This window comes from Tenrec ecaudatus, chromosome 4 (assembly GCF_050624435.1).
Source record: "Tenrec ecaudatus isolate mTenEca1 chromosome 4, mTenEca1.hap1, whole genome shotgun sequence".
NCBI lineage: Eukaryota > Metazoa > Chordata > Mammalia > Afrosoricida > Tenrecidae > Tenrec > Tenrec ecaudatus.
Window position 1 is genome coordinate 74,411,006 of NC_134533.1, and position 12,197 is coordinate 74,423,202.

Genomic DNA, 12,197 nt, shown 5'->3' on the forward strand with positions numbered 1-12,197 from the left:
CTTAGGCAGGAAGCCTCACCCCTGAGGAAACATCGAGGCTGTGATTAGAATAAGGGGTTGTTTTCTTACTGCTTGGCTACTCAGTGCAGATCCCCTGGTGAAGGTGATTGTGTTGACTCACAATGGAGGAGGCCTTAGCTCCCCTACTAACGAGAATCCTGGCCCAGCCAAGTTGACATACAACCTAATAACTATCATCACAGTGCTCTGCCCTTTTGATTTTAGAATTCCAGGTCTTTGCATATTTCATTATTAAACTTTACTTTGTCTTCTTGACTTGCTCTTTGAATTTTTTTCTGTTCAGATCGATTAGTTCATCATTTCTTCCGGGAACTACTTTGGTCTTGGCTCTTTCCTGACCATTAATAACGTCTTACTTTCTTCGCTTATGATGTTCTTGGTGTCATCCCGTGATTCGTCTGGTCCTCTCTCAACACCTATTTGAAATTGGCCACCAAGTCCTGTAGAGCCTCTAAAATAGTCCCCACGCCCTCGTTCTTCTCTTCCCTACTATCACTGTGACTGGGCAACCAGAGGAGCCTTCAGTCTCGAAATCAAACCGATTCTTCTCAGGAATCACCACAAAGCTGATGATGCCTTCACCGATTTAAAAACGGAAAGGGTTCGCTTTATTAAATTTAAGCGTGTACTTGGCCTCTCCCAATATGACTACTTCCAACCATCCTTTCCAGCTGCATGTCACTATATATTTTTTGCTTGAGTCACATTGAAATACTACTCAAAGGTCCTTGAACAAAGTATATATATACACACGAATGCCACATTCATGAACTCACTGGACTAATATCCCTAAATAGTTTCTCTCAGCTCTCAAATGCTATGATCTTCTAGTCCATCCATAAGCGTCCCCGTGGCGAAAGGACTAAGCAGGCCCTTGCTAAGTGAAAGGGTGGCAGTGGCTGGAACTTACCTGTAGTTCTGCTGAAGGAAGCACCTGACCATCTGCTCCCAAAAAATAGATTACAGCTGAAGAAACCTTGTCGGGTAGTTGTACTCTGTCCTACAGGATCAGTGAAATTTGGAAGACAGATGCATGCCAAATGACGGGAAGAGATCCATATTTATACCTATTCCAAAGAAAGTTGACCCAACAATACAGAAATGATAGAATATCATTGATATCACAGGCAAGTAAACTTTTGCTGAAGATCATCCAACAATGGTACACTAGCTGTCAGAAACTCATGCTGGATCCAAAAAAAGGACATGGCACAAGGGACTTCATTGTTGATGTCAGATGGATCTTGGCTGAAAGCAGAGAATACCAGAAAATGCTTACTTCTGTTTCATTGGCTATATTCAAAGCCATTTGACTATGTGGCTCATAACAAACTATGGATAACCTTGAGAAAAATGGGCATTCCAGAATGCTTCACTGTGATCATGCAGAACTTGTATGTGTGTCAAGAGACAATTGTGTGAACAGGACAAGGGACTGCTGCATGGTTTAAAATCAGGAAAGGTGCGCATCTGGGTTATATCTTTTTACCATACTTATTCAATCTGTATGCTGAGCAAATAATCAGAGAAGTTGGGTTATATGAAGAAGAATGTGACACCAGAAATGGAGAAAGGCTTATTAATAACCTGTGATAGATAGGCTTGCTGAAACCTTGCTTGCTAAAGGACTTGAAGCACTTGCTGATGAAGATCAAGGATTGTACCCTTTGGTATGGATTACATTTCAATGTAAAGAATACCAAAAGCCTCACAACTGGACCAATAGGGAACATCATGATAAATGGAAAAATATTGAAGTTGTCAAGAATTTCATCTTGCTTGGATCCACAGTCCATACTCTTGGAAGCAGCAATGAACAGATCAAAGGACACATTGCATTTGGCAAATCTGTTGCCCAAGATTTCTTTCAAGTGTTGAAAAGCAAGGCTGTTATTTTGAGAACTAAAGTGCACGTGACCCAAGCCATAGTATTTTCAATCACCGCATATGCGTGTGGAATGGACAGTGGAAAGGAGATCAAAGAAGAACTGCATTTGAATTATGGTACAGATGAGGACTATTGAAAGTACCAGGGCGATCTAATGAACAAGCAGATTTGTCTCGGAAGAAGAACAGCCAGAATATCCCTTAGAAGTGAGGAAGATGAAACTGTGTCACATACTTGGGACATTTTATCAGGAGAGACCAATTCTTGGGAAAGGCATCATGCTTGGTAAAGCAGAGGGGCAGTGAAACAGAGGAAGACCCTCGAGCAGACGGACTGAGCCCATGGCCGCAACAATGGACACGGACAGAGCAATTGTAAGGTGATGTGCTGCTGTGCATAGGGTGACTGTGTGTCCAGACCTACTGGACGGCACTACCCTAACAGTATCAGGTCACAGTGAGTCAGAATTGACTCAACAGGACAGAATGACATACAGCACCTCCATGCCTTTTATAGCACGGAATGCGCTCTGTTGATGTTTCAGATCCTTGGCCTCCTGTGCAACAGTCCTATTTCCAGCTGTGATGTGGTTACGTCAGACCTAGTCTATGGAAAGAGAGAAGAGAGTTAAGCCCAGTCCAAAGCCAATTCCTATGGAGTCCAACTCCCCTACCTTTCCACCAATTCTGACCACAGCCGTCCCTCCACGGCACTCTCTACTTCTCTGCTGGGCTTGATAGCTTGGTATAATGGACACTCAGAGCATACTCATGATTCTGGGTGTATTAGGGAAGTAATAGATTATAATTCAGGATCAGGATCCACTTGGAATTAATGGGATGAAATTCAGGATAGATCTTCAATCAGGACCGGTTCTAAACAAAACAGCTCCTTCTATAGCCATGCCTACAGGCGGGACTTGGTGGGCCTTTGCAGCTGGCCCCACTGGGGACTTGCCTCTGGCCTGCTTGGGCAAGTGGTACAGCTCCTTAGCTTTTAGCCTGAGGCATCCCACTCCTGAAGGAAGCCTCTGGCCCACAGGCACCCATACTGCTCTGTGGGTTGGGGTGCTGCAGGCCTCTGCCTGTCCTGGGCCTCGGCAGTCTTGTACCACGCCACTGCTGCCTCTCAAGGTCTCTTGCCTTCTTCAGTGTTGCAGCTCTATCTCTTAGGTCTAGGAGCTTTCAAGACAGGGATCATAGGTCAAAAGAATGCACTCTGCTCCCTGCTTTTCTTCTGGATGGTAGTGTAGTGAGATTTCTTCAGTCTCCATGAGATTATTTTAAGCCTAGTGGGATGGAAAAACTGATCCATTGCCTTGGTAGACCACAGTCCCTTGCTTACATAGCCACTGTCTAATCCCTACAGGAATTTGGCATATCTTATTTGCCTAGTCCAAGCAGTTCATTTTGTGAGAATTAAGAGACCATGGCCAGAAAGGCCACGTACAAAGGAAACCCACTGCCCTGCACTATCTGTAGCCACAGGGCCTCATACACAGTAGGAATCAATCTGCTGCTAAAATGCTTTGAATAAATGCCTGAGTGGTGCAACAGTGAAGTGCTCGGTTGATAGTTCAAACAGAGGTGCCTTGGAAGAAAGGCTAGCCATCCTGCTTCCAGAAGGTCACAGTCAGAAAACTGGATGACAGCTAATATATTTAGTAAAGCCCTGATGTTGTAGTGTTTATGTGTTAGGCTGCTAACTGCAAGGTCAGCAGTTCAAAACCCTCAGCCACTCCGTAGGAGAAAACAGGGCTGTCTTACTCCTGTACAGAATTACAGATCCTTGGAATCCAGGCAGGTCTACCCTGTCCTACAGGGCCACTGTGAGTCAGCATCTACTCCATGGTAGGGAGAGGGAGTGACTTTAGTGCTTACTGTGTGCCAGCTATCTTCCTAAGTACTTTACAAACACCAGCTCACTCTCTACAAACTTCTACCAACTCCTTGAAGAAGATCCTACTGTTGCCCCACTTTATTGATGAGGGACGAGACACAGAAAGGTCAAGCAACTGAGCCCCCAAATCACATACTCAGTACACTGATTCTAATGCCCCCAAAATGTTCATATCTGAGTCCCTTAAACAAGAATTTATGACCTTCCATGACAAAAAGAAATCTGACAGAGGTGATGAAATTCGAGATTTTCAGATGCAGAAATCATCCTGAGATGTAGATTTGATGTCATCTTTAAAACGATAAAAGGGAAAAGGTCAACCAACGAGAGTCCGTTGGGTTTTGTAGAGTAGAGGTGAGAAATCTGAAACAGAAATGAGAGGAACAGCACTGTAGACAATGGCATCTAGGAGAATACAGAGTGCCTCGGGAGAAACCTGACCAGGGACATGCAGGACCAGGGACATGCAGGACCAGGGGCATGCAGGACCAGGAGCATGCAGGACCAGGGGCATGCAGGACCAGGGACATGCAGGACCAGGGACATGTAGGAGCAGGGACATGCAGGACGCAGGCAGTGAGCACTAGGAAACACTGTGAACGAGATGAAAGAAGACCTGAATAAATGAAAAGATGTCCCCAGTCCATGGCTGAAAGACTTACTATTGTGAAGATGTCTAGTGATCTCTAGAGTTCAACACAAGACTGATTAAAAATCCACCAGCCTTCTTTACAGAAATAGAAAAACCAACCTACAACTGTGTGTGGCACACAAGAGGCCCCAAATAGCTCAGGCAATGTGGAGACAGAAGAAGTAGGGCTCACATGTCCCGATTTTAAAGCACACTAAGCTCAAAATGGATCAACACAGCCGCACAACAACAGGCTCAAACACTGAACCATTGTGAGGAGGCCCGAGGCCGCACAGGGCTTCGTCTGTTGTGCACTGAGGGCACTGACTCGGAAGGGACTCTGCCGCACTCATAAAGCGATGGTAATCTAAGCAGGCTGGTACTCACTAACAATACGTATAGATCTGTGAAACAGAATTGAAAGTCCAGAAGTAAACCTGCACGTCTATGCTCAGCTGACCTTTTAGCGCAGGTGCTAAGTCCATTTGATAAGGAAAGCCGTATCTCTTCAACAAGTGGTGCTGGGAAAACTGGACTTGTGCGTGCAATCAAATGAAACGGGATTCATGATTCACACAGTGTGGATATACACCAAAAAGAAATCTAAATGCACTAAGGACCTAAATACGCAAACTAAAACCACACCCTTCTTGGTAGCACAAACAAGGGGACCCTGTAATAGCCCTATGCGCAGACTTAACGTTCTATCATTGATCTCTAGGTTCCAATATCCATTGCAACGACTGTGCAAACTCACAGACTAAGTTCGTGATTAAAGGCTTTATTCTAGGGTAGTGCCAGTGAGAAATGCCAGGGTAGTTGTTTACCAAGACATGTTCCAAAGCTTCAGGTCTGCAAATATGTGCCCAAAGGGGCATATCCCTCCACTTTAAGCCTCAACCTTCAAGTGTTCAGTTCAAGTTCTGTGGGTCAGCAAACACAGCTCACTGAATTAAGTGCTCAGAGGCACCCGACTCCAGCAAACCTCAGCCTGAAAGCACCCAGCTCCACTGTCGTGGGTCAGCTAATCCCCTTCCCAATTACGTGCCCAGAGGCACCCAACTCTACAAGCCCACGGCCTTCCACAAAAGCACCCAGCGTTACTTACTTCGTGGGTTGGGAAGTCCAGCACTCTGTTCCCTGTTCTGCTGCTGGCTCTCTGATGGCATAGCTGTCTTCTGATCCAGGAAGGTCACTTGAGCAGGGACCTCAGGTCCAGAGGACGAACTCCATGCCTGGCTCTTGCTGGTAAAGAGATTCCTCCTCCGGCTTCTCAGAGGGCTCATTTTATACACAGCAGGATGCCGCAGGGAATTCTGTTCGCAATCATGCACAGGTGAATTCTATCAGTACCTTCCCCACCTTCTGACCAGACCCCTGCGGGGAAAGCTGTCTGGATAGAAGAGCCATGTGAAAGAAGGCATCGCCCATGCACCCTACCTTTCAATAATGGGTTCACTAATATTATGAAAACACAAACAGCGAAAGACAAAGAATTGAGTCATCATAAATAGTAACTTTCATTCCCCAAAAATACTTTACCACACGAGTGAAAAGACAAACTCCTGAACTGGGAAAACATCTTTGGAAACCATACATCGAACAAAAATCTAATAATCAACAGAGGTAAAACTTTGATAGCTTAACCAAAAGGCAAATAGTCCCTGATCGTAAAGAGGACGTGAACTGGCATTTCACCCAAGAGGAGCTTCAAGTGACAGCGACACGAGAAGATGCTTGACATCCTTAGCCAGCAGAGAGAAACTAATCAAAACCACACACCGAGACCCTGCTGCCCTCCCACGAGGATGACCAGCGCGCCCTGCCCTGGGTCACAGTGCAGCCGTCAATGGCAAGGTCAGCGATCCAGACCCACCAGCTGCTCTGCGGGAGGAAGATGAAGTGGTCTGCTCCCCTAACATTTACAGCCTGGGAACCCTACGGGATCACTGCGTGGGGATCCGTGGGTTTAGTTTGGGTAAGGATGGGGTTGAGGACAGTGAAATTGAAAACCTGCGGAAATAACAAATCCTGGCAAGGATGTAGGGAAATGGGCACCCTTATCCACTGCTGGGAGTGCAGAGTGGGGCAGCCCTTGTGGGAAACAGCGTGGGGGATCCTCAAGAAACGAAGAACAGACCTACCTTCCAGCCCACCCATTCCACCGCTCGGGAAACCCCACAGGCCCGAGAGGAGACACTAAGAAAGAGACAGGCACAGCCGTGTCCACGATCGCCAACAGAGAAACGCAGCTTAACGATGTCCATGAACAGATGAATGGATAAGCAAACGGTGATACATACATTCCATAGTAGGAAAGTCAGTCTTGCTACATGCTACAACATGGCGGGAACTTGAAGATGTTCTGCTGAGGGGAATGAGCCAATCAGAAGAGGACGAAGCTGCATAGGGACCAAAGGGTATTAGCAGGTACGGGAGGAAAAGGTAAGAGGGGGGTTAAGGATGATGACAGAGCCTGCATAGTGTGAGAGTTGAGTTGTGGTCAAAGGTGGTTGAGGGGCAGCGATTGACTTCCTCTGACTTCACAGGAGGGAAGAGGATCACATCAGCCCAAGGGTCATTTGTATGAGGCAGAGGTCAGACATGCCACCTTCTATCCTCCTCTGCCAATTCTGATACCAACCCCTACCCTACCCTCTCCACCCCCACCCCACACCCAGCACGCTCTACCTCTCAGCTGGGCTCAATAATTCATTATGAGAGCCAAGCCGAACTCACAAACTCACAATTATGGAAATGATTAGGGAAATCAGCGGAAACACAGGACCGACTTCTTTGGATCAGGGCAGCCTCTGCTAGGCCTGTAGGCAGGCCTCTCTCTCGATCTCAGCCCCTTAGCCGACTGACCTTGACCTGCTTGAGCTTCCTTACTGAATCCTCAGCTCTGCTGATAAATGTCCGAAGGGAACTCCGCTGCATCTTAGGTCTCAGCCCGGAGGCTCTGCGCTCTGTCTAGCTCCCTGGGTCAGCAAACCTGGCCTCCCAGGTTAAGTCCCTGAAGACACCCTACCCTGAAAGCAAGCCTCTGGCCAGAAGGCACTCACCTTGACTCGCTCCAAGGGGCAGGAAGCCTTACACCTGGTCTCCTGCTCTGGCTCTGCTGCTGCTGCCCCTCTGCCACTCTTCTGGGGTCCTAGCTTCCTGTTTGCTGGATTTGAGGGTCCAATGGACATGCTCCACTCCTGGCCTTTATTTCTTAAGGGTCGTGAGCCCCTCCCTCCTGCATCTAGGATGGCTCATTTTACAGTGAGCAAGATGGCAAGCCTGACTGATCCCCATGCTAGAGTTGCAGGGGTTATGATCATCATGAACCCCATTAACGTCCCGCACAACAGAGTCAAATCATTCCACCCACGCTTGCTCCCACCTTCTCTTACCCAGACCCATCAGGAAAAAGGGAAATACGCCCCATCTGCGTGGTAGTCCTTTGGGGGAAGTTCCAAAGACCTTGACCAGAAGAGCCACACCAAGCAGCTCACTGCACCAGCTGATTGTTGTACTTTTTGTCAAATAACTTATACACCCAAAGACAGTTGAATTGAAAAGCATGGGATATATTTACAATCATATGTATGTACTTGTAAATATGTATTTATTTGTTTAAGATTAGCTACTGGGGCTGCTATGCACAACCAAACACCTCCTGGGACTTGAGTCCTTGGTTTTGAGGGTTAGGGTCGTGAGTTCAAGGGACATCGTGTAAATTGAGCTAATAACATGGTTACTGCTTCTGTTTTACCTCCTAATTTGTTGCATAGTGCCTAGGGTCATACGAACTTGAAGGTCGTCTTGTGCTACCCTAATAATCCTTGCTGTTGGCGCGACCACTGATCATTAGTCCCCGTTCACCTGGAGCAACGGAGGAGCCTCAGAAATAAGGGGGGGGGGGGGCTCGCTGCCGTGATGAAAACAGCTTCCTTCACTTCGAGATCAGAAGAACTGGATGGTACCTGGCTATTGTCACTGGATCTTTGATGAAAGATTTCGTAGTATAATTCTATTTTTCATGGAATTGATGTCTTCCCCATTAAGATGAAATTAATTCTTAGGAGCAGAGGGGAGGAAATCTTAGCTATTACGGTGGTTCATGGCCTCTGATGCTCAACCTCACTCAACACATCTTATTCCTTATATTTCATTTCTCTCATGGGAAGAGAATTTAAGGTAAAAGTATGAACTACACCTCAACAGAAAGAAAACAAAAATTGTTTCAGTTAATTTTTTTTAATAGTGAAGGGTAAATCCATGTGGATTAAGACCCAGGGGAACCCCCTCTGACGGTGGACCAGGGGTGTGAGCGGCCTGGCCATCATGCAGAGAGCACTGGAGAGTGGATCGCTACAGACACACTTAGGTTAAAATTTAGCACCCTATCATCTGATCTCCCTTATGATCCATTTCCATTTGTCCTAGTTTTTAATATTTTCTGCTTTGTTTTTGATTGAGGTTTTTTAATCTGTTTTACTTTGTTATTCTTGTTAGTTATTTTGTTGTTTGTTTGTAATGTTTTTTCTATATATGCAGTCCAGGATTGGTAAATCTACAGAGACAATAACTGGTTGAATTGTTCTTGAGGGTGTGATAAGGAAGGTTGGGGGAAAATAGGGAGCTAATAACGATGAGTACAAGATTGAAGAAAATGTTCTAAACTGATTGTGGTGACAACCTTTCTTAATGTGATTAACTATTTATTGATTATATGCCAATAAAACTGTTGGAAAAAGAAAAGAAATAATGAGCAAATAAAAATATGTCAGGTAGCTCTTGCTGCCCTTGTCCAGAAAAAGAAAAGAAAAAGTCTCACCCTTGAACCAGGAAGTAACGTTATGATAAATGGAGACATATTAAAGTTACCAAGGAAAAAACAATGGATACAAGAGTGACAAAAAAAATCTTTAAAATTGATTGTGGTGATGATTGTACAACTCTTCTTGATGTGATTGAACTACTGAATTATATCATATGTGCATCCTGTGACAATAAAACTGTCTAAAAGTAAAATAAAATTGCCCAGGATTTCATTTTATAGGGATCCATAAGCAACACCCATGGAAGCAACGGTCAGGAACTCAAGTAACTTCTTGCCTTGGGCAGCTCTGCTGCAAAAGACCGCTTCCCAGTGTTAAAAAGTAAAGCTGGGATTTTCAGGCTAAGGGTCACCTGATTGAAGCCATGGCATTGTCAGTCACATCGGATGCATGTGGAAGGTGGACAATTCATAAGAAAGACCAAAAAAGAATGAATGCCTTCTCATTATGAGATTGGTGAAGACAACTTATCATGCCACAAACTGCCAGAAAAATATGGAAATGTGTGTTGGAAGAAGTACAGCCAGGCTACTCCTGAGAAGCTCACAAGAACATCGTCTTTGTTTCACACACTCGCTACGTGCTGTCGCGAGGAAGCAGGCCCTGGAGAAGGGCATCATGCTTGGAGGACGGTAGAGTGGATGGCAAAGGAGAGAGTCATGAGAAAAGATCCAAACCCTCAATGAGGCAGACTCACACAGCGACAACACCACGGGTGCAAACACAGCAGTCATTGCCAACGAAGAGCAGGCAGTGTTCCGTTCTGTCGCACATGGGGGTCAGGATGAGTTGAGACTTACCACAGCACCCAACAACAGAGGAAATGTCAGCTTTCTCCTCTCACCGCCATCGAGCCAAGGCCGACTCAGAGTGATCCTATAGGACAGGGAAGAACTGCCCCTCTGATTTTCCAAGTCTGAAACCGTTTCTGGGAGTAGAAAACCCCGTCTGTCTCCCGAGGAGCCGCTGGTGGTTTCAAACTGCCGACCTTGCATCCCAGCCTAATGGGTAACCACTATGCCACGAGGAAGAAACTTTTTTTTAGAAACACTGTGCTAAAGCTATTGCACGTTTTAAAGTACCCTAAGCACTTTTACTTTTAATCTAACCCAATTAAAGAGCTTTTGTCCATTGCTAAGGCACCGCACGCCAGGTCTCTAATGTCTCTTTCAGCTCTGCCCCTTTCTGATCTCTGACTAATGCTCTTACTCAAGCAGAGACATAATCAAGGGTAGTGACCCTTTTGCTTCACCTAAACCGTGCTTACGACCCCGCCCTCACCATATGACCTTGGGCAAATCTGTTTTCCTCCGGAGTCTGTTTTCCCCTAAGGATGGAAGAAGACCGTGCTGGCTGTGACAGCCATGTCTGCCACCTCTGGAAGACACCGAAAATAGGAGAACTTTCCACTCACGGAGGAGCCTTCAGAGTCTCTGAGAAAATGACATGGCATTGGCTGGCGGTGTTCTCAGAGCGCATCACCTTGCACCAGAAACGTTTTATCTTTTACGAAAACCAGTCTGATCTGATGTTAGGCAAAGATGTTATCAGAGCTCATTGCAAATGTAACCTCCTGGTCACACGGATTTGCAGAGCAGTCCAAGGGCTGGGGAAACGGTCAACAGAAATTTGCACTAGATTCTCAATGGCTTCAAACCATTTGACCTTGTAGCCATAAAACAGCAGTGTTCCCGAAAGGCTGTAACCCCCTATCAATATTAACATAGCACCAAGCTTGCAGTGCCGCTCCCTTGTCCATTGTAAAAATGCCCTGATCATCATGCGAGTTAGAAACGAACAGTCATCGCAGAGAACTTCAGTGATGAGTAAGAGTCTGGGAAAGCATTATTCTCATTTACCGGCGGAGGGCTATATATGGGGACTTCAAAAGTGCACAGGGAAATGCCATTATCATTAGATTCCTTTTTCCATGAACTTCTTAAAAATTCACTCAGATCAGGAAAAAGACCAAAAGAAAATGCTTTTAAAATGTTAATACATGAAAAGATGATCACTTGTCATTAAGGAAATGCATTAAAACCATGCATTTTACACTTATTAAAATGTCTAATGTTAAAAAGACCCACTAACCCAAGCATTGGCAAGTATGTGGGAGAAACACAACTCCCATATGCAAAAGGTATAACTAGTTTGGAATCATTGCTTCTTTAAAAGTTGGGAAGCGTAGCTTAAAAGGTAAACATATAAGGACCATCTGACCCAGTCACTCCAATTGCAGAGACTCGCAGAACAGAAAGCCTGTAAGAGCTTAGGTCCGTACAAAGACTTGTGTATTTATAGTTGCCTTATCTGTAATAGTTAGAAACTGAAGCTAAATATTGGGGAGCCATGACTATCTAACTGTGGCAGTGGCTTCACGGGTGTATATATATGTCAAAACTTACAAAATTGTGCATAAGTCCATCAAGAGGTGAGTGGACAAACAACTTATGTCCCTCAAGGTATTACGACATAGCAATAGCAAGAAATGAGCCAGGGATGCAGCTCAACATAGTTATGCTAAGCCCCAGATGACAGACCCAGAAGGTCACATACTGTATGACTGCATATAAAGTCCTGCAAGATGCTAGCTAATCTACAGCGGCAGAAAACACATCAGGAGTTGCCTCGGGGTAAAGGAAGCAGAAATTACCAAGAGGCATGAGAAAACAGGGTGTGTGTGTCATGAATCTGACCCCCCCCATACTCTTTACTGTGGCAATTAGGCCCCAAGCCTATCTACTAGTGTCCTAAAACATATCCAATTGTACACTTTGACTGGTTCTGTTTATTTTATGTCAACTAGACCTCAGTAAAGCTGTTCAAAGGTAAGCAGGGAGCATTTAGGCTACAGAATCATGACATACTAAACAAAACACAACATGCACACCTCTATGTATTCGAGGAGGTTTTAAATAACAGGAAAATT